Source organism: Micropterus salmoides, unplaced genomic scaffold (assembly GCF_014851395.1).
Source record: "Micropterus salmoides isolate LMB-PRFRI ecotype aquatic unplaced genomic scaffold, ASM1485139v1 Ms_hic_scaffold_16, whole genome shotgun sequence".
Classification (NCBI taxonomy): Eukaryota; Metazoa; Chordata; class Actinopteri; order Centrarchiformes; family Centrarchidae; genus Micropterus; species Micropterus salmoides.
In genome coordinates, this window is record NW_024040707.1 from 15,558,674 (window position 1) to 15,583,456 (window position 24,783).

Sequence of the window (24,783 nt, forward strand, 5' to 3'; positions counted from 1 at the left end):
AAATTATGAAGTTACACAATTTAATACTGTACCATGGTAAGACACAAATGTTAATGTTAGCAACCACAAAAAATAACTACAGTTCAGAATAAATTCATTTTTAACACATTTATCTGTTCGTAAACAGAGAAGATAAGTGAATCTACAGTAGGCTACATGTTTATTGTATATAAATGTATACTGTAAATAATATAAATGTAGTACATGTTTTTACACTTTTTAATGTAATTTGGATTTTCTTTAATGTTTCTAAGGTTTCTGGCACAATTAAGAAATCCAGTGGCTCAGTCTTTTACCAAAGAGGTCATTCTCCTGCCAGACCATACATATACAAATGTGCCTAGGCGTGCCAGCAAAGCTTGGCTTTTTGAAAATGGACATATAAAATCTGCATTGGAATTTGGCTGTGACTGGGACTCTGTCAAAGTAATGCAGGCAATAACAGCGGCCTTCCAGCCTGTTGTAGAGGGATGCAGGTAAGCTTTTGATCTGTTTTGGCACATTTCTTACCTGTTTCATCTTATTTATATTTTTGCAATAATATCATATACTGTACTATGAAAGGTCAATTTTGAGTGCATGTGTTTTCACTTACATTTATTTTTTCACATTCTCTTTTGCTGCTGCTTATTTTTACCAAGCTTGGATATGTAAAAAAAAAAATACACACAATAATACAATACATTGGGGTTATCTGGTATTATCTCCAAGTTATGTTGACTTGCAAAACTTTACAGAATTTAAATTTCTGTGTGCACACAAATTATGTATTGAAACTCAAACTTTTCCATGTACTGTAGTGTAGTGTTATACTTTTAACTAGTTTCATATACAGTGTGCTTTTCATTCCCTCAGGTTACAAATCTTGATGCCATGCCACAACAGACTAGTTGAGCCATCCCTTAGCTCCAATCAGTGGAGGCCTTTTAAAAAAATTGTTTCATCAGAAGTCCATATATGTCAGGCCTGACAAGGTCATTTTAAGTGAGGAGAAAGAATCTGTAAGTAGTGCATAAAGATGTCATGTGCATGACTGGCAATGGGAATACTGTATTTTACACTGGATGTCTGAGACACCATTACTTGTCCTATGCTGTGACATAATACAAACATTTGTTTGTTAGTATAGTGTATTTGACCCTTAAAGTTTGTTGTATTTATCTGCTTCAATTGTCAGTCATGTTCTGATGGAGACAGTCACCATGCAGGGAGCCTTGATTTCGCCCAGTCATCGGACAGTGACAACTGTGGTAAATATTTCTATCTATATGCATCTACAAACAAAATCAAAATGATGTTGGTTATGGCTTGTCATGCAGGGTAATAGGGATAGTAATCACATATACACTGCTCAGAATAATTAAGGGAAAACTTAAAGAACCAGTGTGTAATATTTAGGAGGATCTGTTGACAGAAATGCAACATAATATCCATACCTAAGTTTTCAGTGGTGTATAAAGACCTTATAATAATATAATAATAATAATAATAAACCGTTATGTTTTTATTACCTTAGAATGAGTCATTTCTATCTACATACAGGTCCTCTTACATGGACTTCACCATGTTGCGCCGCCATGTACAGTACGTTGTACAGTACACCAAATGGACAAACTGATCTGCAGAGCACGTTTCATCACTAGTGAACAGTGAATACACAGAGAATATGTACAAAGAAAAAAAAGTAACAATGATAGTTATAGTCGTAGTCTGGCTTATTAGAAGTAAGAACAGAAGTGAAATTTGGACAAATGGAGGACCAGACGTATTATTTAGCACAAGAGCCGACAGAGTGTGTCGACCACTGTAGCTTCTCCTCTGCGCTTTTGCAACAAATGGGTGAGTGGTGACTAATGGTCCATTCATGTGGTATCGGAATAATTGGAATTTTAAAAAAAATCTTTATTGCAATAGGAGGAAAAAGTGTACATGTGATATAAATAAGTATACAGAACAATATACAAATATATAAGAAGACACAAATAATAACAACTTTGCCGGAGTAGTCTTTTTATATAAAGATATTAAAAGAGGACCATATGTTGAACGTTTTCATAGCCTTTTTGTTGTTGGATTTAGAAATTAAATTGATATAAGATATCGTAGATGTCTGCATATTGTTTTTATGCACTGATAAAGCACATCTTTGTTAGCTTCCATGTTGATTCCACATTCTGACTTAGGACCACATGAACATACCAAAGTTGGAAGAACTACTTTACAACTCGGGAAAACCATCTGAGGAGCACGTGAATGCACAGTTGGTTCACCACTAGATGCCACTAAAACTTACACACTGAACCTTTAATCATCACAGTATAACATTGTGTTAATTAAACTTCAAGGATATTAATCTGTACAGTTAGGAAGCATAAGCAATTGTGAATCAGTGTCAGTGTTTTGGTGCGAGTGAAAGTGACAACAGGTGCACTGGAGAGGCAACAGCAAGACACCCCCCACATAGGGAATGGTTTCCACTGTCCACAGACAGTTGCTCTCTCCTTATCCTTCCTGACTGATTGTTCTCTAGTTTGGCGTTTTGCTAGTGTCCTTGTGCACACTGGTAGCATAAGTTGGTACCTGCAGTCCATTCAGGTCTCACAGGTAGTCCAGCTTCTCCAGGATGGCACATCCATATGTCACAAGAAGGTCTGCTGTGTCTCCCAGCACATTCTCAAGAGCATGGAGGAGATACCAGGAGAGAGGTCGTTACACGAGGAGAGCTGGAAAGGCTGTAGAAGGGCATCAACCCAGCAACCCGTATCTGCTCCTTTGTATGGGGATGAACAGGAGGAGCACTCCCAGAGCCCTACAAAATGACCCCCAGCGGGCTACTGGTGTGCATGTTTCTGATCTACTATCAGAAACAGACTCCATGAGGTTGGCATGAGGGCCCAATGTCCTCTAGTAGGATCTGTGCTCACAGCCCATCAATGTGCAGCTCAATTGGCATTTGCCAGAGAACACCAGAATTGGCAGGTCCGCCACTGGCGGCCAATTGTCCTCACAGATGAGAGCAGGTTCACACTGAGCGCATGTGACAGACGTGAAAGACTCCAGAGACGCTATGGTGAACGTTATGCTGCCTGCAACAATTATCCAGCATGGCCGGTTTGGGTCAGTATTGGTCTGGGGAGGCATATCCTTGGAGAGTTGCACAGACCTTCACATGCTAGTCAACAGTACCCTGACTGCTGATGAAATCCTCAGAGCCAGTGTCAGACGCTGGTGCAGAGTGCCTTGGGTTTCTCCTGGTTCAGGACAATGCCTGGCCTTATGTGGCCAGAACGTATTGGCAGATCCTGGATGATGAAGGTATTGATGCCATTGACTGGCCCTCATCCCCCAGACCTGAATCCAATTGAGAACCCCTGGGACATTATGTGTCATTGCATCCAACACCGCCAAGTAGCGCCACAGACTGTCCAGGAGCTCACTGATTCCCTGATGCAGGTCTGGGAGTAGATCCCCCTGGACACCATCTGCGTCTCATCGGAAGTATGCCCAGATGTTGTGCATACAGGCACATGGGGGCCGAACACACTACTGAGTCACATTATGAGTTGCCATAATGAAAGTCACGCAATTTGGATCAGCCTATGATTTAAATGTTGTTTTATTTATTTTCAGTGTGATTTGGAATCCAGCCCTCAGCTCGTTAGTGATTTTAGTTTCCACTGACTGTTGTTACATGATTTTGTTCTCAACGAATTATACAATATACAGTAAACATTTTGAACTATTTTGTTCATTGAGATCTGATGTGTGATTTAAGTGTTCCCTTAATTATTTTGTGTGAATGTGTCTGGAAGTTGAAACAGAGATTGTGGCAGGTTGTTTATGTTTTTGTGTTTTTATTATTTAGTTATTTTAAGTAATATTTTGAGCAGAAAAATTATACTTATTGTAATCCACCGCTTAATACATGTGTTGTACAAGTCCAAGATGTGTTCTGATGCTCACTCTCATATAAGTAAAATGTCACTCAAATGTTAAATCTTAATTGATTATTTTTCCATGTTCTTGCAGTCATTGGTAGCGTAGGTGACATTTCCAAAGAAGTTGTCTCAGCTATCGCCACTGTTGAGGCCCAGTCCCTCTTCAATGATAACCCTTCCATCTCTTGTGGTGATCAAGTTATCTGGTGTGTTGCCACCCAAGATATTTGCACCGATGAACCTTCCATCTCAGCTGACACCGCCACCATGTCCACTAGTGCTCCTGTCATCACTATTGATGAGACTCTCACCCTGTCCAGTGGCTCCTCTTCCATCTCCAGTGGCAACACCCATGGCTTACCGATTGGTCCCACTGCCAATGCTAGTGGTGACATGCATCGGTCCTCTGCTCATAACACCTCTGGTGTGTCCCACGGTCCCACCCAACCCAGCACATCTGGCAGTATTTCATCCAGCACATCCTACAGGTCCATCTTTTGTACATTTGTGTCTCTTCATACAGTTATTCCATGGTCTGGGCTTTAGTGGGCCTTTTTATTGTACAATTTGCATAAAAATATATTTCCTTGATACTAAATGATGGTGTCCCTAGTTTTACACACTTAAATAATGCACTGTCAATTCAAGAACATTTAAGTTATTAGACCAACAAGGATGTTCTTAATGTAGCGCTAAAGCAACAAAATTATATATTTGTACCTTAATATCAATAATAAAATATTGGTATTTTATTTTGTAGTACATACCTTGACCTGTTTGAGGAAGAATACCTCTCTGATGACCCTGATGTACAGGAAGCCATTTCACGGTCTTTAGATTCCAGTGCAAGTGAGAGGTCAGTGGAAAATATTATATAAAATGTAATTATTTCAATTGTAATGCCAGATAACAATAACATATGTTATCTAGACTAGTACCAAGAAGAATTAGCAAGTTGCAACCTACATAGGTCAGAAATATCTGGATGAATGCACAATATTGTTTTCTTGTCTCTGACTGATATCCAGTAATTTCTGTGGTAATTTTGTCAAGACTCAAGAGCATTATATTTTATTTGTATGTACAGTGTGTGATTTTGATGGTTGTCAATGTTCTTTTGGATGGACTGTGGTTGCCAGTGTTGAAAATTGTTCTGTTGCTCTTTGCAATTAATGTGCGATATATCAGTAGGTTAAGTAGTTCTGGATAAGCAAGAAAAAACTGCTAATTTCCATTATCACAAACGTTTATGTTAAGGATTTAATGAATATGAATTACCATGTTATGGATGTTACATGATAGTTCAGTGGCCGAGTCATTACCATTGACACTAACTACATTGTATTGTTTATTACTGTTTCAGTGATTTAAAGATGACTTTAGAGAGAATAATGGAGCGGATTGCTTCTCGAGTAAATAATGACAGCACTGTACGCTTCAATATCATAAGAAGAAATGTGCATCCAGAGCCATGGGCAGATCCAATTTTTCACCCGAGAAGAAGGTAGATGTTAAGTTCACTGATGACTATGGAATATCTGAGGGTGCTGTGGACAATGGAGGACCTACTCGGGAGTTTTTCCGACTCTGTCTACATGAAATCAAGGACAACATTGGCATCTTTGAGGGTCCCCCTAATGCTAAAGTCCTCACATGCAACTCCAAAGGTACATGATTAAATCAATTCATATTGCCATAATAGGTCATTATTGGATTTCTTTTGGATCAATAAATACATTATACCTGACTAATGAGGAAGTGTAAGAATTTTCAGGTTTTGTATCCTGTAACCTGTATCCTGTAACCTGCGTTCTCGTATCCCAAAGAGGCATTGTGACAAACATTATTTTTGATGGTACCAGTTGACAAGTAATGTTTGTTTTCATTTGATAACAGCGATGAAAGACAATGGATACTTCTACGCTGGCCAGATCATGGCAATGTCAACTGCCCATGGGGGGCAGAGTCCATGTTTCCTGTCTGAACTCTTGTGAGTGTCTTCAAAAGGGTCCAGACAACGTAAAGGTCAAAACTGAACACATTACTGATGAAGAAACAAGGTCACAGGTGCAGTCGGTGAGCATATTGTCCTTGGATTGCGTCATATTTACAAACTATTCATTCAAACAAACATTCATACAATTTTAACAGTAAAGCTAACAGCTGTATGTCTTCATTCTCAATAAAACATTAAATAAATACCATCTATTATTTTAATATTTTTAGATCTTACAGGCTGAGACTGATTCACAACTGCAAGAGGCAGTTGCACAGGCAGCCAGCTTGATCAGTCTTGCTGGTCACAATGTTCGCATAACACTGGAAAACAAACAAGAGACTGCTTTGGACTTGGCTCACTTGTATGTCCTCCAGCGAACCCGTGCACCATTTGAAAGGTATGTTTATGTCTGAGCACATACTATAAGTGTACATTGGCAGAAAAACAACTGTTAGGTTTATAGTGGTAAAATGTAAAAAAATACAAGAGACTGAAGAGGAAAGCATAAGAAAAAGCTTACTTTTGAGTTGTTACTATATATGTAATTATGGATGATGAGTTCCATTTTATAGTACAAGTGAAAGTATAATTTACTTTTTTCTTCTTTTTCATTAGGGACCTTACTAAACTATACATGTAAAAAAAACTAGTTTGCACTGGAGGTTCTAAATCACATGAACTACACATTACCATTTGTTTCCTTTTTACTAGGTTCAGAGATGGGTTAACATCTCTTGATGTCCTAGATGCTATCCAGAGATACCCTCTACAAAGTGCCTTTTTGTGAAGCCCGAAAAGGGTTTCTCCTCCAGATCATACACTCTGAAAGAGGGAGTAATGCATTCCGAGAAGAGTGCCGGGCCCTGGCTTTCTGGCAAGACTATCTTCAGGATGCTGAAAGTAAGTCTGGCATTTGGCACAGTGTTTCAATATGAGACATTATTTGGAGTTAAAGCCCTGCAGGGGGCAGAACCTTACTGACGCGCTGGTTTATTATTGTCTTCTGCGGTGGGTCAAATGGTCTTGAGCTGGAATGAGCATCTGTCTTCCTAGTTCAGGTGGTGAATAAATGGGAGAGTGATGTGTGATGCTCCTTCTCCCCTGGTCTCTCATCCATATATCGCTACTAAATCCTCCTCTACCTCCACCACCCACAAACTTGTCTGCTGATACCTTTGCTGCCTTCTTCACAGGCAAAGTGGAGGCTATAACTAGCCAATTCTCTGAAACACTCATACTCAACCATTGTAGCAGTCCTACTACATCTTTTCCTCTGCCCTCCCAGGTCAGTGGTTGTTCACCTCGTTTAGTCCTCTCACAGAGAGCGAAGTATCAGAACTCTTGACCCGTAGCTACGACCCAACTACATGCCCACTGGACACGATTCCTATCAGTCTCCTCCAAGCCATATCTCCTACTGTGGTCCCGACAATCACTCATGTGATAAATACTTCTCTGGCTTCAGGAACATTCCCGACCACTTTCAAAAGGGCTCGGGTTACACCCTTGCTCAAAAAGCCCTCATTTGACCCAACTCAAGTTGAGAACTATCGACCAGTGTCTCTTCTACCTTTTTTATCCAAATCTATTGAACACGCAGTATTCAATCAGGTCTCAGAATTCCTCTCAGGTAATGACCTCCTAGATCCATATCAGTCTGGTTTTAAGAGTGCCCACTCTACTGAAACGGCTCTTCTGTCTGTAACAGAAGCCCTAAGGTCAGCTAAAGCTGCAGCCCAATCCTCGGTTCTTATCCTGCTTGACCTATCAGCTGCCTTTGACACAGTCAACCACAGGATCCTGCTATCCGCTCTCTCAGCAATGGGCATCTCGAGTAAAGCACTCCTGTGGTTCAAAACCTACCTCTCGGGGCGTTCCTACAATGTTTTGTGGCAAGGACAATTATCCTCCTCCCACTGCCTCTCCACAGGGGTGCCCCAAGGCTCAGTGCTTGGGCCCCTTCTCTTCTCAATTTACACCACCTGACTGGGGCCAATCATTCGCTCGCACAGCTTCTCTTACCACTGCTACGCAGACGATACGCAACTCTACCTATCCTTCCCACCAGGCGATCCCACTGTCTCGGCGCGGATCACGGACTGTCTATCGGACATATCTGCATCACCTTCAACCCAGCTTCTGGTACAGGCCATGGTTATCTCTCGCATCGGCTATTGCAATGCCCTCCTAGCAGGTCTCCCTGCTTGTGCGGTGAAACCCTTACAAATGGTTCAGAACGCAGCAGCGCGTCTGGTTTTTGATCAGCCCAAAAGGACCCATGTCACTCCATTACTCAGTGACCTCCGCTGGCTCCCCGTGGCCTCCAGAATCAAATTCAAGTCACTAATGCTTGCATATAGAGTGACTACTGGGTCTGCACCCATCTACCTAAACTCCATAATACAAACTTACGTTCCTTCTCGGCCGCTACGCTCCTCCAACGAACGCCGCCTGGTTCTGCCATCCCTTCACACAAAGCAATCCCAGTCACGGCTATTCTCATCTGTGACACCACGATGGTGGAACAAGCTACCACACGCCATCAGAGCAGGGGCGTCCCTCTCTAACTTCAAGAAGCTCTTGAAAACTCATCTCTTCCGAGAACACTTCCTCTTATAACACCTCTAACTCCTAACCTCTAACATAAACTTCCTGTGCTATTCTTCTTCTATCCCCTACAATGATCTTGAATTGATTGCACTTTTTGTTTTGATTGCACTTTTTGTTAACTCTTACTTCCTTCCCTAGGTATCTACCCCATTGATGTGATATGTACTGTGAGCTCTTACTAGTATTTATTGCTGCTCTTACTAGTATGTATTGTCAGTTGTCTGTTGATGCTTGTATGTTCTCAAATGTAAGTCGCTTTGGATAAAAGCGTCTGCCAAATTAGTAAATCTTAATGTAAATAATAATAATAATAATAATCCTTATTTGTAGAGCACTTTTCAAAAACAAGTTACAAAGTGCTTTAACAAGTGTAAAGAATAATACAAAAAAAGATAAGAGCATGAAAATTTTATATAAAATTAGTAAAATACAATAAAATACCACTGGTTAGCTTTCGCCGCTGCTTTTCCACAACCGCTGAGCAGTTTCAGTTCTTTGTTCTTTTGTTGTGCACTACAATCACAGAAGTAGTAGTTGGCAATGAAAATCTAATGCCTCAGGCCCCCTCCAACAATGCTAAAATATAAGGATATACATTTGAATAAACTGAATGTAAAAATGAATGTAGTGATGTATACTGTATAAAGGTGCATCTCAGTAAATTAGAATATCATCAAAAAGATCATTTTGTCCTATAATTTAAGTCAAAAAGTGAAACTTTCATAAATTCTAGGTTCATTACACATAAAGTGAAATATTTCCTTTTTTGTTTAGATCTTGATCTCTCAGATCTCAAAATTTTAGAACATTACAATAAAGAATGTATAATACAGAAACATCGACCTGAATCTCTCAGTCTGGCTCAGTACACACAACCACAATCATGGGGAGGACTTCTGACTTGACAGTTGAGCGTAAGCTACAGAAGGTCATTGCTGAAAGGGCTGGCTGTTCACAGAGTGCTGGATCAAAGCATATTCATAAAAAAGTTAACTGGAAGGTTAAAGTTTGGTAGGAAAAGGTGCACAAGTAACAGGGATGACCTCAGCCTTAAGAAGATTGTCAAGCAAAACTGATTTAAGAATAGAGTAGACTATTTAAGAGGAGTAGACTATGGCTGGAGTCATGAAGAGCCACCAGGCACAGACTTGTCCAGGAAATGAATGTCAGATTCCTAGTGTCAAGCCAGTCCTGAACCAGAGACAACATCAGAAGAGTCTTACCTGGGCTAAGGAGAAACAGAACTGAACCTTTGCTCAGTGGTTCAAAGTCATCTTTTCAGATGAAAGTAAATTCTGCATTTCATTTGGAAATCCAGGTCCCAGAGTCTGGAGGACAAGTGGAGAGGCACAGAATCCAAGTTGCTTGAAGTTTCCACAGTCAGTGATGATTTGGGGTGCCATGTCATCTGCTTGTATTTGTCCACTGTGTTTTATCAAGTCCAGAGTCAATACAGGCGTCTACCAGGAGATTTTTCTGCTAATAAGCTTTATGGAGATGCTGATTTCCTTTTTGTGCAGGACTTGGCATCTGCCCACAGGGACAGAACCACTAGTAACTGATTTGCTGACCATGGTTTTACTGTGTTTAATTGGCCGGCCAACGTGCCTGACCTGAACCCCATAGAGAATCTATGTGGTATTGTCAAGAGGACAATGAGAGACACTAGACCAACAATACAGACGAGATGAAGGCTGCTATCAACACAACCTGGGCTTCCATAACACCTCAGCAGCGCAAAAGGAGCCCTGACCAAGTGCTAAGTGCATAAAGTAACCTTTTTCAGAAGGTCGACATTTCTGTATTATACATTCTTTATTCTAATATTTTGAGATCTGGATTTTTGGAAGTGTAATCATCAAGATTAAAACAAAACAAAAAAGGAAATATTTCACTTTATGTGTAAGAATATATGAAAGTTTCACTTTTTTACTGAAATTACGGGGGGAAAATTACTCTTTTTACGATATTATAATTTTCTGAGATGCACCTGTATACATAACTAGAAGTAATAACAAAGTTAGGTGTAAACTGTTGTAAAATGATCTGACATGCCACATAAAAGGGTAAACCAATAGCAAAGCCCGTTAGAGGGCTCCACACATTGTCATCGAAGTGGAGTTTCATCCAGGTAACTACTAATGATCTCACTCCTTCTTAAACAGATTTAAATGAGCTGAAGTGGCTTTGTAAAGACCAAAACCTAGTTGCCAGGCATGGCTTGGATTTTGGCTAATTAAGCTGCTTCCCTTCTTTGATTACAAGAAGGCTTGAACCCGCAAATTGCAGCTTTTGGATATACTCTAAAATGTTTTTGGCTGCAACATAGTGGGACATGACATTGTCGAAAAAATTATACAGTTTTCTTTATTTGATTTCTTCACCATGTAATACAGTATAACATACAACATTTATATACACCATCAAACCAAACAGTAATGGCTGTTGTGCACAAATAATGTCACCAAACTCAGGGTCAGGTCAACTAGACTCAGCCCTGACCAAATCTGTAAATTACGCGACCTCTGTCTAAACACCACCTACTTCCAGTACAACGGTGGATTCTACTGACAGAAGCATGGCTGTGCCATGGGCTCACCGGTATCCCCGATTGTGGCAAACATCTACATGGAAGAAGTGGAGAATAAAGCCCTCAACTCCTTCAGAGGAATAGCACCGAGCCACTGGTACAGATATGTGGACGACACCTGGGTCAAAATTAAAAGCCAGGAAGTGCAAGCCTTCACAGAACACATCAACTCTGTGGACAGTAACATCAAGTTCACACGAGAAGATGTTCACAACAACAGTTTGGCCTTCCTGGACTGCGCTGTTCACATTGAAGAGGACAGGAGCCTGCAGATTGGTGTTTACAGAAAACCCACACACACAGACCAATACCTACTCTTCGATTCACACCACCCACTGGAGCACAAGCTAGGGGTCATGAGAACACTGCACCACAGAGCGGAAAACATACCAACAAGCGCCCAAGCCAGAGAGAAGGAACAGAACCACCTGAAGGGGGCACTTACAGCCTGTGGATACCCTAAATGGACCTTTGTGAAAACAGCCACAAGATCCAAGAAGAACAAAACTACAGGGGAGGAGGAAAAGAAGGTCAAACGCAACAACATTGTGATTCCATACGTGTCTGGAGTATCAGAGAAACTCAGGAGGATTTTCAACAAACATAACATCCCTGTGTTTTTTAAACCCAAGAACACACTAAGACAGATGCTGGTACACCCCAAAGACCGCACACCCAAACACAAGAAAAGCAATCTAGTATATGCGGTCCAATGCAGTGAGGAATGCACAGACCTGTATATTGGGGAGACTAAACAACCACTACACAAACGCATGGCTCAACACAGAAGGGCCAACTCCTCAGGTCAAGACTCTGCAGTCTACTTACATCTGAAGGACAGAGGACACTCGTTTGAGGACCACCAGGTGCACATTTTAGACAGAGAAGATGGATGGTTTGAAAGAGGTGTCAAGGAAGCCATCTACACCAGGGTCGAGAAGCCGTCATTGAACAGGGGAGGGGGTCTACGCCACCACTTATCCCCCACTTACAATGCTATCCTTTCATCACTTCCCAGGAAACTCAACAAACGTAACCTATTGGCCTCAGGTGAAGATACCAACGATGGTCGTTCAGTCTTGGCCACAGGTAGTCTTAACGACTGTAACGACTGTCGTCACAGCAACAAGGAACACTAACGAACCAGCGGTATCGATGACCCGGGCCAACGACCCCACTGAGGTTAAATAGCTGAGTTTCCCTGCCAGTCAGTCAGAACTGAAGAAGTCCTTTGGATGAGGGACGAAACGTCTTCCAGTATCTTCAACCAAGTCCAGTTGCCCTTGATTTCAACCTTCGTTGGATTACTTTTGTATTACTCCAGTGGTGTAATACTTGATTACTATATGAAAATACTTTTTTTTTTATGTTTTACAGTTGAAAATGTCTCTCTGGAGGATATTCTTGTTTTCTTCACTGGATGTGACAGCATTCGAGTACTGGGTTTCTCTCCGAAGCCAAGCCTTGAGTTCATCACCCACTCCCGATTTCCAGTGGCCAATACTTGCGAAAATATTCTTCGCATACCAGTTTATGCAGTATACATTGACTTTAAATCTAACATGGATTTTGCCATACGCAATTCACCAGGATTTGGAAGAGCGTGAGAGGTAATATTATGGAGGGCTTGTGGAGCTTGAGATATGATGAGGATATATTTGTTTGTTTTTTAGTGCAAGGTTTATTTCCTTCTGTTATTCCCTAAGACAAAAATTAAGCATAAAGACAAGAAAAATGCACAGTAAAACAAGTAAGTTTCATTTGAAGATATATTTCAAGCCATGTTTTTCTGTTTCAGATTTAATAAGGTGCGCCATGTAAACTTGTTTTCAGTTGATAAATGTGAGGCACTTTTTGTTGCATTTTTGTCAGCCAGTCCTCTAACCTGAGAAACCATATGCTGTTTGTCTCCACCCTCTGATACGACCCATAACAGCGTTTGATTGATAAAATGCCACAGATATGGATACAATGTCGGAAATGCCTGTTGCATTTGGGCTATGACAATGCCAGGGGTAAGGCTTGGTTAAGTTTGGTCACAAAGCCAATTTGGGTATGGTTGTGAAAAGATCATGGTAAGGTTTAGCATGAGATCATTACATGATAATTGTCCGAATGGTAAAAATAATAAGCACAGTTATGGTTAATAGTGGTCAGATTTGGGGTTGAAGGCTAAATGTAGCTAAACCACTGTACTTAACTATTGGTTGTAAAAAAACAGGTTGCTCAAACAACCCATTAGCAAATTTTGTACAGGAGGAAGGCTCACTGTAGTTACTTTTATCAGTGTTGCCCAGCCCCATTGCTATGGCTCATTATTCATTATATAGGTTGTGGTATGGCCTTCTAACAAATAAATTGTTCTGTGTTCCTACTTTGTGTGTACTGGCTTACTGTCCTTTTAGTATGTATTGTGGCGGTATATGTGCATCCCAGGCTTTAAATGTAATATTTTTCCATTGGATACTTAGAACTACAACTGACAAAAAAACAAAAACAAAACAAAAATAGGGTTCATCGTCATCAATAGTGTTACATTAATACGTTATGTATAAATGATACATAATGTTATACACAGCGTGAATTTATATGGTGATAACTGCTATGGGTTTTCATGAAAGAAAAATGTATTATAAGCATTTATGCATCTTCTGTCATACGACCTGTAGACCTAAGCCTAACCCCTGTATAACTTCTGATGAACAGCAACAAAACTACATATAACAAAACTAAATATTTCTTTGAAGCAGGTGTGCTGTGATAAAAAGTTCAATTCCATGATTTCCATCGTCAATCAAGGGATTTATTACCCTTAACTCAATGTCCCACTGGTCGTGATAGGGGCGTTGCAGATGTACATGATGGAGTCTTTGATGTTGAGGCAGTTGGAGCATTCCAACTGTCCACAGTTGCATTGGGGACCTACTTTCCATTGTCCTTAAGCTGTGGTGGTTCCACTGCCTCACAAACTCGTCCACAGATCTGTTAATTCTTGGAAGGTAAACATGGTAAAGAGCCCTAATGTGAAGCGGGTCAGTGCTATCTAAAATCCCAACATTTTCCATAAAGAGGAAAAGGTCTTTGAAGTATGCTGACACCACCCTGTTTAGTTCTCCCCACAATCTTTCAATTCTTTGATTATGAACACTACGTCCAACCATAAAACTTCCCATGTTTGCCCCTCGATTCTCAATCATAAACCGTGCATTATCAATATTTTCACTACCAGCATCACTCCTGACATGATGAAAAGTTGCAAGGCAGTTGATGCTCTGTTGTCTGTGCAACATCTCAGGTAAGTAATGCAGCGGCTATAGCCATCAACTCCTCCATGAAACACAAATCCCCATGGATTCAACTTGTGGTTTGTGTCAATATGCCTGGAATAAGAAGACTTTTTATTATTATTATTACAAACAACTTGGTTGCTCATCAAATTTTTACTTTTTTTTCAATGCTGTCCTATTTTTTTCTATCAAGAAGGTAATTTTTGCTTGATTAGAAAAATGTTACAACCCCAGAGATCATTGATAGAAGTGTTCAATATAAACAAATATAAGTAGCACTGTACATTACAGTTCAGTAACAACACTGTAATAGTGGAGTAACAGTTAATTAAAACTTGATATTAAAGGACTAAGTCGTACCATTGAGCCAGACTACACAGAAACCAAAACAAGTGTTTCCAAATGATCATTATGCCTCTTGATGTTTGGTGTAATCTAATAACAGGTAGTTTAGCATGTCACGGCCCTGATCCATGGTTATTACACAAAAACTACCATCAAGAGTTTCCATCTAACAAGTCCTATCATTGAAGATATCATTTGTATTATCTTGAAACAAAAGAGAACATTTGAAACATAAGGGAGGATGAATTTCAGCTGTATAATATGGTAATTGCCCATTTGGAATTTCCATGTCACATGAAAAATGTTTGTTTCAAGGTAATACAAATGATACCTTTAATGTTGTCACTTGTTAGCTGGAAACACTTGATGGCAGTTTTTGTGTAATAACCATGGATGCTGATAGTAGACTATAATATTATGAAAATATTAACCTATATTACTGTATTATCTGGTTATTACTCCATTATTGTCACCATACTAGCATTTTTTAGCCAATAATGCACTGATATATAAGAATTTTATTTTTAGCTGGTTACCGTATTGTTACCATAACATACTATACTAACTAGTTGTGTGTTGTTGAAATCATTAAATGTGATTCACTATTATTACCCGGTTACGTAACTTTCAGTCTTATTACCCAGTTAATAAGAAGATATTACCTAGTTATTAATTTAGTAAAAACATGGTATTACTTAATTGTGTTTATTATCACACTATTACCCCATTATTTCTATGCTTACCTAACTGTCATGTAAAGTGCTAATGTAATGTTTTTTTCATATAAAGACTTATGCCAAGATAGTTAATTATTTAATTAACATAGTTTTGGGCCTCCTAAATCCATACATTTACTTTCTAACTTGCTTTATTCAGCAGCTAGGAAGTAGCCTAATTACTGTAATGTTAATAAAATTTTCACAACACATACCACACTTGATTTGGGACAGAGACATTGTAGACCCTCCGTTGAATTGCCCTCCGTCCTCTTAAGGCTCTTCCCACTGGGTCTACTCTTCTTAATCGCTCGCACACTCGCCAACGCTCAACTCTGATCCCTCTCCCTCTCAAAACACCAGTGATGTAAGTCTCTCCTGATCCAGGGGTTTGTCTAAGAACTTCAGTAATAAGACGATCAAGATCATCATTTGAAATGTTAGTAAAACTCCCATAGTCCAGTAAACCAAGTGTGTGTGTGTATATACACACACATACACACACACAAAAATACAGTGTGAATAACTTTCAATAAAAACACGTCTTGTATATTAACTTTTTTTTGGTTTATGCAAAAGACATCACACATATATTTATTTCTTGCCTTACAACGCCTTTCAAAGTCAAACTTGAGAGAAAGAATAGCCATGTTTTTTTATCCAATGGCTGGATAGAGACATCTGTCAATGTCAAGGTCAGACATTGCTTGAATAATAATTAAGTTGCTAAATAAGCTTATTAATAAGCTGTTTGTTTATATTAATGTGTCTATACATTGGTTATGAGTGAGTAAAGTAAAATGCTATCAGTAAAAAATGCTTTCAAGGCATTTGCTCTATGCGCAGCATTGCATCAGTCACAACACATCTCATTGCCACTGACTACATCACGACAGGACTGCGTTCCAGGGGGGAAATTGTTTCTGCTCTATAACCAGTAAGAGCTTCTTTTTTTGCAGTCAGAATGGCCCACGGCTGTTTTATAATTGTTAGGTTATGAAAGCAAGGAGAAGTTGGAGTGGTGGAAGATAAGAACATCATGGCTGACACATTCACTCCAATTTTCTTAGTTCAGAGAAGGACAGCGGACTGGGAAGAAAAAAGAGAGTGCGGACATAAAACACTGAGAACATTCGTATGCACACGAACTCAGTTACCACAAGTGATTAAAAGGGAAAGTGAGAATGTTTGCATGGTTCAAAGTCACTTGATTTCCTTAATAACCAAGTTAACAGGGAATTATTCAATAAAGGGACTGACGTCAAGAACTTGTCCTCACTTCTCTGTATTTGGCAACCTGTATGATATGCACAGTTTGAAAAACAAATGTTAAAATCATAAGATTCAAGTGAGGCAAAAATATAGTTTAGAGGCCCTTGATGATTTTGGGACTGACAAGACACGCTTAGGAAAGCAAAACAGTTCCAGTGTAGAAAAATTATTCTAAAAGCCAGGTGCATTACATCTTAAGAAATAGTTTTAGCATGTAATGTGCAATATAGGACTAAAGAATACAACACAATCATGGTTTGTCTTTGTCTTAAATCAAAATGATGAGGACCATTTGAGCTCTGCAATTCTTAAGGGGCCCTGTTCTCATGGCGGTGCACATGTGGGAGAAGAGGCGCAAACAAGAGGGATGTTCGTTCAAAAAAGGCAATGAAAAATGGCTTTAGACTTTGTACTGAGAACAGATGTCTCAGAAGCATGTCTGTTTCTGGCCCAACATCACTTCCCTGCCAGTCTGGCAACAGGACAAACTAAATACTTGGAGCAAATGTATAGCAATGTCCAATGATTAAATACAGCATAACATGTAAATAAACCATTTTAATTAAACAATCTCCAACCAGTAGCATTTATGTTGGTATTAAAAATATTATAAAGCAGGAACGAGTGTAAACAGTCGGCATTTGTCATTAAATTAAAATGAGATGATTGTTACCCAACATGGTAAGAATCACTCATATTGCTCCACAGCTGCTTTACACTAATAAAAACTTCCTGTTAGGAGTGTGGTTTTGTGTTCATGTTTTAGTCTGTTTTTGGTTCCGTGTTTCTCTGCGAAGCCTTGTTTATTATTTTTATTCATTCACATGTCCTAGTTTACTTGGTATCTGTTTTCATGAGTTTGGTTTTGGATTCTGTGTTTCTATAGCTTTATTTGATCTTGTCATGTTTAGGGTTTTGTAGCTAAGTCTAGTCCTTTGTTCATTCACATTTTTAAGTTTTTAGTATCTGGCTTGTCTCGTATTCTAGTTATGTCCTGCATTCTTATCCGTGTCTTAGTGTCTACTCCTGGTCTGTGTACTTCGGTATTATTTTGTCCATGTTTGCTCTGTGTTCCGTTTAATCTTAGTTCAGTCTGTTTTCCCTATTAGTTGTAGTTTTTGGTATATTAGTAATCTGTCTGCTTATGTTATTTATATTCTGTTTCTTCCTGGTTATTATTTGTTTCCCTATGGCCTTATTGGGGTCTGTCTGTTTCCCCTGCTGTCTCTCTGCCTGCCTGTGTCTCATTAGTCCTGATCCCCCTCACCTGTGTTGCTCCTGCCCCGCTCGTTAGTCCCTGTATGTATATATGCCTGCTTGTGTCTTCAGTCTTTGTCACATCCTTGCGTCTGTGCTGAGTGTTCTGTCCCTGTGTTTTTTGGATTATTTTGTGGATTTTACCTGTTCTTGGATTCTGTTTTGTTTGGAGTTACCTTTTGTTTGAACATTCGCCACTGAGCTCCCAGTGTAAGCCTACTTTACTTGGTTAATAAGTCTTTGTTGGACTGCTATTCCCTCGGTTCTGTCTGCATTTGGGTCCTCTGTTTCCTGCCGCTGCACTCAACTACCCCTGACATCCCCTTTAGTTCACTAAATCCTCGTCCACTGTCTTATATTTTTGTTTTGATATTGTGTGAGTCATGACTGCTGATAGTTTTGTGTTGACTGCTGTCTGTACAACAAATTGCCCCTTGGGACATTAAAGATATCCTTGATCCTTTACCTTCATTAAACATGGTCATGACTCCAGGCTGCTATAAAATGACCTGACACACATCAGACTGGTCAGCTATACTCCGATCAGCCATAACATTACGACCACCTACCTAATATTGTGTAGGTCCTCTTTTTGCCACCTACAGTAGCTCGTCTGTTGGATTGGGCCACATGGGCCAGCCTTCACTCCCTATATGCATCAATAAGCCTTGGTTCACCACTTTTCCTTCCTTGGACCACTTTTGACAGGTACGGACCACCGCAGACCGGGAACACGCGACAAGAGCTGCAGTTTGATGCTCTCATCCAATCGTCTAGCCTCAAATACTTATGCTTGCCCATTTTTTCTGCTTCTAACACATCAGCTTTGAAGACAAAATGTTCACTTGCCGCCTAATATAACACACCCACTGACAGGTCACATGATAACAAGATATCAGTCTTATTCACATCACCTGTCAGTGGTCATTATGTTATGGCTGATAACTCAGTTATCAGTTGTTTATGTAGGAGATTTCTGTTGTGGTACTACAGAATCGTCTCGGGTTACGTATGTAACCCTGGTTCCCCGAGAATGGGAACGAGACACTGCGTCGGTTACGACACTATGGGAACGCATAGTGTCGTAACTGACGCAGTTCGAGTTCCCTCGAAGGGGAACTCCCCACTACCTTGTGTTCTTTTGTTCCCCCCTTCCCTGTGTTTTCTGTCTGTCCTCCCTGTCTGTGTTTGTCTGGGCGTGGCTACACTCTCTGGCTCCAGCGGCGCACCTGGTCCTTATTCCACTAATCAAGCTCCTGCAGTATTTCAACCCCAATCCTCCTCACATTCTTCGCCAGATCGTCAGTTAACCACATGTGGTACATGCGTCAAGGCCAACTATCTTCTCCAGTAAGATTCCTTGTAATTTCTGTCTCTCCCTGGATTAACCTGTTTTTCTCTGTGCCCAGGATCACACTACCTCCGGGAACCCTGCTGAACGCCGCACCCCGCTCTGCTCACATCTTGCCTGGACTAACTCCCCTCCTCCTTGTTCTCCATTCTGCCCTGTTGGAACCTACCACCCAGTCCTCCGTTGTACCTTTCAATAAAACCCCTTTGTTACCCCTTCGAACTGTTCCGAGTCTGCCTTTGAGTCCTCAAGTTTTTGCATTATGACAATTTCAGGTTAAAGTGGCCCACCAAACCTGTGTCTGGAAATCAAGCTTTACTTTCATCCCTTACTCTTAAAACTGCAGATGAACTGAACATTCTTGATGCTGACCTCAGATTTCCACAAACATTTTAAAATAAAAAAGACAGACCTAAAGACACATTTTATAACCTGAAGAAAAGACTACTGTGATGGCCAACTGTGGGCTTAGCTCCAGTCCATTTAAAGTTTTTGACAGGGATGAAGAAAAGAAAGCCGGTTCAAATCACTGGTTTTACTATATGCACTAGATTTGACTTGCTTGTCTATGAAGGACTGAATGGCCTGGCTCCACAATTTATGATAGAAATGTTTGAAAGCTATGAGTCACACTGACCTTTTAGGATCACTTCAAAGTGTGGTGAAACTGATTTTAGTTTTTATGCTCCGAGTTGCTGTATTGCCTTCTTGAGGACCTGAGATGTGCTCAGACTCACTTAAGCAGACTGAACTTTGCTTTTTTCTGTTTCCTTTCAATAATGCACCTTAGCAGCTAAATAATTTGAGCATGTGAATCGGCAGCCTTAGCTATGTTTCACCAATTTTACCTGAAACAGGCTCCGTTCTACAAAGAGCCTCTGACTCACATGCAAGAATTAAATTATTCACTTAAAAATATTCATATATAATATTCATTTTAAAATAAACTACTTATTTCACTCAATGTGTGGAGGCATGGACATGGCTGCACCCCTAATACTAGTCATCATAAAAACCATGAACTGAAATTAAAAAAGTGTGATGTAGATCGTGCAGCAGAGATTGAGAGGCAGGGGTGGGGAGTGTGCAAATATAGACAGAAGTGTCGACTTGACATAAAAACATTGACACATGAAGCCTATGTTACTCTACAATTCTGTGGTTTATCAGTGAAGTGTATGAACTGCACTGCAGACTGGAGGGTCAGTTAACAGCGACAGACAGATCTGCATTATATACACTGGTCTCCTCTGAAACGTCTGGATCCTTGCTGCGCTAAATTATTATGATGAGGTAGTCGTGGGTCACATCCCTTGCCCATGTCCAGGCACTGTCTCTAACCCTTCACTGTAGTTCAAATGTTGTTATATCTATGTTGTGGACTGTGTGTGCTGTGGCTGCTTTGACATTCAGTATGTTGGTGCATTTGTCAGGGGCTCTGGGTTTTTAAAGACCTTTATTCCTGCATTCTTGAGAATTTTATGCAAGTCATTAAAATACATTTTAAATACAATAAACTATTAAAATACATTTTTGAAACTAGAAACAACTATCTGTGTAATCACCTCAGCTGAGCCCTGGCTGTCTGGACAATGCATCTGTGATTTAAATGTTAATAGATTGATGGAATAAAACTTGGACCCACCAACTTGCTGGGCTAGACCGCAGACTGTATAAAGGGCTAGACACATGCAATAAAACAATACTGCCTATACCCAAATCAACCACTAGAGGGCAACAAATGAAAACACTTGAAGCCATTTCAATAAAATTTGTATGTTAAAAGATAAGAACAACAATTTCTATCTGCACCAAAAATAGGTAAAATGACCAATACACAAGCTCTCAAGTTTGTACAACTTCTTTGTTTATCAGAAATTCACTCAATCCTCAACCGAGGTGACCAGCCTAATTAGTGTATATTATCACTAAAACATGACACTATCAGGAAAATACAAAATAAATAAAATGGTAGTATTTAATATTAGTACATAATGTTAGTATGTTAATATACCTTTATTAGTATAGCCTACCCGCGACCCTGTATGCAGGATAAGCGGTTGACGATGGATGGATGGATAGTATAGCCTACTTGTCCTAGTAGTACTAGGCTAGTCAGGGTCCAACCAAGTTAGGCAGCAATCTTGTCAACCAGACAGTAGCTACAGCAGATTGAGAATTACAAGGCCAATTGATCATTTTAGCATAGTTTTTGTTTCATTAACCCAGAAAAATATCTGACTTGTGGTTAGTCTCTTAGCTAATCAAACAAAACAAAAAACAACAAGACATCATATTGATGTGCCATTCATAGGCCAAACTGTGTAAATGTACCTCATAAAGAAGCAAGCTACAGCCAAATAAGCCATATTATCTTTGATTTTACCACATCACTGGTGCTTTGCTTGGGCTCTGGGGGCTCTGCTGGCTTTGACTGGGTTTTGCTACTGCCCTCATCTCTGTTTTCTGTGTCATGTTCATCCATGTCAGCACAAGTACTGGGGCCGCCGGCATCCTCACTGCTGTCTCCACTGGTGTGAAGTGGCAGCAGCACCAAAAGAAAAGTCTGTGATTTTGACGTACTTTGCTGCACCTGCCTCAAGCGACTTCTTTTTTTTTCTCCCACCACCTTTGAAGTAAAAATAACCCGGCTAGGCACATCCCAATCGATTTTCAACTGCAGGGGGGTTTTTTGTGTCTATTTTAATACTATGTGGTTTATCGGCCCAATTTTCCAGCGGGGCCCACCAGGGAAACTCACGCTACTCCCGATGGCCAGTCCGCTCTTGACATCATAATATAGACTGACCTTGTCTCAGCACCCCCGTCTGTGGGAGAGTGGGGTTTATTGGCACACTTTTATCTCCTTGGCATAATTTATGTTAAAGTGGTCTAACCAGCAAATTAAAGGTTAAGATCTCAGGTATAGATAATATGATTTAATGTTCTCAAATGTTTTCTAATTTATAATGATGATGATGAATTCATGTTGTGCAAGGCCATGTTGTTATTTTCTGGTCCTTTAAAGGACTTACCCTTAATGCTGAAAGTGAAAAATAATGCATTTAAGTTGAAGTCTAAATATATAACCAACTAAAATCCTGACTTTCTCTTTTATGTTTTTTGGGGGGTTGTGTGGGGTGGGGTTCTTGAAACGGGCCGCCAGATGCTCAAGGCTTCCTCTGAGTGTGTTTACCAAGCGACTGTGAATGAGTCTCTCTAACTCCATGTTTTTCTATTATTTATTTGTTTTTCAACTTTAATGTAAAATTCACAGAGTTTTCCTGTATTCATTAATCGCACCATCTGTAATTGAGTCACCAGATATTAAGTGTTATGTTTCCCAGATAAGACCATGAGATACTGTAAAGTCAAATGTAAAGCAATGAGCAAGACCGTCGAGGTTGTGTGTGGGTGGCATGAAGGCATGAAACACAATGAAATGTCAGAACATCTCACTGTTACAAATAAACTAGCAGGAGGTAAAGTGTCAGTAAAGTAATTCAAATGTCCATCTGTGTATCATAGTTTACTTTTGCAAAATAATTTTTAGCCTGCTGTCTTGCAGTTCATTTTGTGAATCATGTTTCTCCTAAGGCTGCTTCAACACCATTGAACACTGGTTAGGAGAACAACCTGTGGTGAAAATTAGGAATGCAGCGACATTTATCATTATCAGTCCTATCACAAGCCACAATACACGGCTTACTTACCTACTACATGTAGGGCTGGGCCAAAAATGTTATCACGATAAAAACATATCGTGATAATTATCGATATGGAATGATATGAAATATGTCAAATCTTATTTCTTTCAAGTTTAAAGACTGATTTTTGCTCCTGAGTGAAAAGTAAAGAAACCAGATGGTTAATTGTGTGGTTACACCTTTCTTTATGGTCTATATGGAAGAATTAACGTAAAAAAGCTTAATTTACCGAAAATGAATTGAGGCTTTGCAACGGCAAGGGGGATGGAAATGACACATTTAATTATAAGTCAAAAAACACACACTAGCTCCAGGCAATTATCTATATTGTGTATATTTATGACACTGGACCTCAGCTATCTAAGCACATAAGTAGGTGGTTAAGTGGCCCTGCATTTATACAGTGTGTGTTTGTAAAATCATGTAGGCTATAGTCTCAGTTATCAAATCACACTAACTATAAGAAAGGGTATTATTTAAAATGTTTTTCCCCCTGTGATTTAATGAATTACTGAGAGGGAAATGTTGGGTATCGTATGCATTTAATAAATGTATTACTTAGCTAATTAACAGTCAGGCTAACATCAGCAATCATGTGCGGGGCAAGAGAGCAAAAGAAGGGGAAAGAAAGAGAGAAGCCCTTTGTGACACATAAGGAGAGAAACCATCACGATTCTCCTCTGACATGTAACCAACCAGTAACAAAAATCTTCCACAGGTCGGTCTAAGGCTTCCCTGTGTAACAACTGGTTCTCGGATTTTGTGTCTTGACAAAAATATGTTCAAATGTGCAGGTGTGCACGCCATCAGTGTATGAATTATACTAGGTGTAGGTGAAGTGTTAGGTAATGTGTCATTGTATGTAGGTGGAACACAAGTGACTGCATAACATACTGTGCAGTGTATCAGTTATTGCAATGATTAGAAGTGACATGCTTTCAGATTCTAAATGCAGTCCATTAAAAGCTGTGCCCACCTCCCTCAGCTAAGGATCAGCCGCTGGCTGCTTCTGCTTCTGCTTCTGGCATCTCAAGATGCATATTTATCCACTTTGGTCCATTTTCCCCAGCAGTTGCGGTTTAACGACAACATGGAAATGGTCACGTAAATGGATAAAATTTAAATAAAATTGATGTAGATCCGGGAAAAACTTGTACTTTACTTGTAAAATACATTTCTTAATGCATTTTGGGCTGTGAAAATACACATGCAAATGCTCCAAATCTTGCGTCAGAACACTTAACTAAATGCCTGGGCTGTAATTGTTTCTCTGGCAGCCTCTTTTCAATGAGACCGTTAACTAAGATGGCGTTAATTCTACTGCTGGTGGTGGATTTATTAAAAGGCTAAGCAGTGTGCCATCAGTCATTTTCTTTCTCTCCTGCTGAAGAGACATGTTCTTTACTCATTAAGTCTTTGGCTCCCTCAAGGCTGGTAAAGGCTGTTAATCAGCACAGCTCTGACATGTCCCAGAGGAGGGCATGATGCAGGGTGCAGGGACTGGCACTCACTAAGCATTTCAGTCACTGCAGAGGTCTGTCTCAGCTAACCCCGTATTTGTGGAGAATCTCAGCTACAGCTACCCTGTATCTAACGTCAGGTTGTTGGAGGCAGGCACTGGTCCAGAAAGTGATCCAATTATTTTAACCAATATAGAAGCTTATTTAGACTAGTGATGAGCGACTTCAACTCTCATTTGTTAAAGCACAAT

The 24,783-nt window shown here is 39.9% G+C and overlaps 2 long non-coding RNA genes across 2 annotated transcripts; both read left to right on the forward strand.

Moving 5' to 3' along the window:
• Positions 1 to 217: 217 nt before the first annotated feature.
• Positions 218 to 7,157, forward strand: LOC119906044. The gene is made up of 9 exons (XR_005444921.1): positions 218 to 476; positions 856 to 1,001; positions 1,178 to 1,250; positions 4,030 to 4,426; positions 4,699 to 4,794; positions 5,302 to 5,605; positions 5,835 to 6,014; positions 6,165 to 6,334; positions 6,649 to 7,157. It is a non-coding gene; the product is annotated as an uncharacterized LOC119906044 (long non-coding RNA).
• Positions 7,158 to 12,334: 5,177 nt separating this feature from the next.
• On the forward strand, positions 12,335 to 19,587 carry LOC119905403. The gene is made up of 2 exons (XR_005444814.1): positions 12,335 to 19,333; positions 19,424 to 19,587. It is a non-coding gene; the product is annotated as an uncharacterized LOC119905403 (long non-coding RNA).
• Positions 19,588 to 24,783: the final 5,196 nt, after the last annotated feature.